This window comes from Anabrus simplex, chromosome 6 (genome assembly GCF_040414725.1).
Source record: "Anabrus simplex isolate iqAnaSimp1 chromosome 6, ASM4041472v1, whole genome shotgun sequence".
Classification (NCBI taxonomy): domain Eukaryota; kingdom Metazoa; phylum Arthropoda; class Insecta; order Orthoptera; family Tettigoniidae; genus Anabrus; species Anabrus simplex.
This window is the reverse complement of record NC_090270.1, coordinates 59,374,310-59,377,837: the sequence shown is the minus strand read 5'-3', so window position 1 is coordinate 59,377,837 and position 3,528 is coordinate 59,374,310. Positions and strand designations below refer to the sequence as shown.

Sequence of the window (3,528 nt, the reverse complement as noted above, 5' to 3'; positions counted from 1 at the left end):
TGTCCTCATCCCGAGTTGGTGCAAGTCTTTTTGGTCACATCCCGAATGGAGGTGAGCTGCATGTACCATTTCAACTACTTACTACCCCTCCTGCCATTCTTAAATTCCTGGCAGTACTGGCAATTGAACCCGGGCCCCCTAGGACAACAGCTAGTACCTAACACTAATCGTTACGCTACGGAGGCGGACTTAAAAGGGAATTGAGCCAACGGCACGTGGTGTTCCCAAGCGGTCATCTATAACAGTATTGACCACGCCCAGTGTTGCTTAACTGCCGTGATCGGACGAAAACCGGTGTTTTCAACATGGAATGGCCGTTGGCAAAGGAAGCTCGTGTCCTCATCCCGAGGTGGTGTAGCTATTTTCAGGCACCCCCCCCCCCCCGAATGGAGGTTAGTTGCATGTACCATTTCACGCATATAACAGCCCTCCCGCCAATCTTAAATTTCCGGCAGTATCGGGAATCGAATCCGGGCCCCCGTGGACGGCATCTAATAACTTTAACAGTTACGTTAAGGAGGCGGACGCGCATAAATACATAAATATTACAGTACCCGTAGTTCAAAAATTAAATTCACAGAAGGAAAGGTGTAACAATCCAACTGATGAGCGCACTATTACACCGGGCGAAACGCTGGTAATTTTACGATTGAAAACATCTAAACGTCTAACGTCCCTCGTAACTACTTCTGACGGTTTTCGAAGGCGCCGAGATGCCGGAACTGTGTCCCGCGGGAGTTCTTTTAAGTGGCAGTAAATCTACCAACACGAGCACCTTCAGATGTAACCGGAGTGAGTCAGAATCGAAACTGCCAAGTTGGGGTCCCACTGAGCCCGGCATTTAAGAAAAGACTAGGTAAACAACTTACAGGGTCCGCCTCTGTGGTGTGTTGGTTATTGTGTTTAGCTGCCACCCCCGGAGGCCCGGGTTGGATTCCCGGCTCTGACACGAAATTTGAAAAGTGGTACGAGCGCTGTCACGGGGTCCACTCAACCTCGGGAGATCCACTGAGTAGAGGTGGGTTCGATTCCCACCTCAGCCATCCTGGAAGTGGTTTTCCGTGGCTTCCCACTTCTTTTCTAGTGCCGGGATGGTACCTAACTTAAGGCCACGGGCGCTTCCTTCCCTCTTCCTTGTCTATCCCTTCCAATCTTCCCCTCCCCCACCAAGGCCCCTTTTCAGCACAGCAGGTGAGGCCGTCTGGGCGAGGTACTGGTCATCCTCCCCAGTTGTATCCCCCGAACCAATAATGTCTCACGCTCCAGGACACTGCCCTTGAGGCGGTAGAGGTGGGATCCTTCGCCGAGTCCGAGGGAAAACCAACCCTGGAGGGTAAACAGATTAAGAAAGAAACAAGTGATACGTAATTTGCCACGAGGGAGACAGCTCTAAATGCAGATGATTGAATCAGCACGGGTTGGAGAGTTACATCCGCCGGGCTGAGTGGCTCAGACGGTTAAGGCGCTGGCCTTCTGACCCCAACTTGGCAGGTTCGATCCTGGCTCAGTCCGGTGGTATTTGAAGGTGCTCAAATACGTCAGCCTCGTGTCGGTAGATTTACTGGCACGTAAAAGAACTCCTGCGGGACTAAATTCCGGCACCTCGGCGTCTCCGAAAACAGTAAAAGAGTAGTTAGTGGGACGTAAAACAAATAACATTATTATTAGAGTTAAATCCTGACGGGATAACTCGAAAACGTGGTATAAGTGTGCCACCAGTGATTATTCAGAGCTACATCCTCAGCCCGAATAGCTGTGATGATTGCCAATCTTCAGAGAGGAGATGGAACCTGAAGATGAAGAAGAAGAAGAAGAAGAAGAAGCAGCAGCAGAAAAAGAAGAATGAATGAAAGTCCCTAGCTCCAAGCTTGTATCGAGGAAATGTTGAGTTCGAACTTCACGGTCGGCAGACTTGAAGATTATTTTCCGTTTTTTCCCCCACTTTCACATCAAGCAAATGCTGGGGCTGTACCTTAATTAAGGCCACGGCCGCTTTGTTCCCAGCCCTAGCCCTTTTCTATCCTTACGTCGCCGGAAAAGTCCATGTGTTCGTGAGACGTTTAACCACTACCACAGAAACAAATCGAATTTCTCTTTACGTGGGCTACGTGGACATTTCTTATTTTGTAAATACAGTGTGTTCCACTCCCAGTGGGGCCGCTCCAAACGGTGTATTCACAACCTCATTCTGATTCGCTGCTTAACCACGAGGCGGTCAGTTACTTTCCCCCGCTCCCCCGATCTTACTCTATGTGACTTTTATCTGTGGGGAATCCTGAAAAATAAAGTTTACAGAAATACTCCTCTCACCATAGATTAACTTAAAAACAATATAACAACAGTAACTAGAACAATTACGCAACAGGATTTTACGCGTGTGAACAGCAATTTCGTTAGAAGATGCTAGGAATGTTTGAATGCTGAAGGACACCACTTTCAACACCGGCGGTAAGAAAAGGTTAGTTCTCATGATACAGGCTATTGGGTGCATAAATAAGCAATAAATGTAATAGAATACGCGAGAGATTATGCTAGTTGCTTTACGTCGCACCGACACAGATAGGTCTTATGGCGACGATGGGACAGGGAAGGGCTAAGAGTGGGAAGGAAGCGGCCGTGGCCTTAATTAAGGTACAGCCCCAGCATTTGCCTGGTGTGAAAATGGGAAACCATGGAAAACCATTTTCAAGGCTGCCGACAGTGGGGTTCGAACCTACTATCTCCCGAATACTGGATACTGGCCGCACTTAAGCGACTGCAGCTATCGAGCTCGCTCAGGGAGATTATGAATATATCGCTTGGAGCATGCCTGTTGTCTCTCAGTCCCGCTGGGAGTAGGACACACTATAGTTTGCTCACAACAGGACTGTCATTTCTCGGCCAATCGTACGTCATGACCTAGTCTTCTCCTTTGCCTATCGGAATTCTCCTTTGTCCATTGTTTTCATCTCCATGTGGGTGGGGGCGGTAGAATAATACCCATGGTATCCCCTGATTGTCGTAAGAGCTGATTAGAAGGGGCCAGAGAGGCTCTTAACTTGGGAGCGTGCGTTGGTGGCCACTGGGCCTTCAGCTGAGTCCTGGCATTGCTTCCACTTACTTGTGCCAGGCTCCTCACTTTCAGCTATCCTATCCGACCTCGCTTGGTCAACTCTTGTTCCTTTCCGACCCTGACGGTATTAGAGCACTCTAGGCCTAGGAAGTCTTTCTTTTTCACGCCCTTCGTGGCCCTCGTCTTTCTTTGGACGATACCTTCATTTTTGAAGTATCAGATCCCTTCCATTTTTTCTGCGATTAGGGTTATATGGAGAACGAATGCCTAGTAAACTTCTTCTTAAAACAATAATCACTACCACCACCATTGTTCCAGAATTTCCGGACACTTTTACACACCATATGACAAAGTTCTAAATCCTATATTTGAATATATTTTCTAATACTTTGAAGGCAAACAATGGGAAGTGAGAATGAACAGTGGTCTAAAATCTGTAAAATATATTATTTCCATTGCCGATAGACATTGAAATG

General features: G+C 47.8%; 1 pseudogene; it reads right to left on the bottom strand.

Annotated features, from left to right (window-relative positions):
• Window positions 1-203: 203 nt before the first annotated feature.
• Window positions 204-322, bottom strand: LOC136876555 (5S ribosomal RNA; annotated as a pseudogene).
• Between the last annotated feature and the right edge of the window lie 3,206 nt (window positions 323-3,528).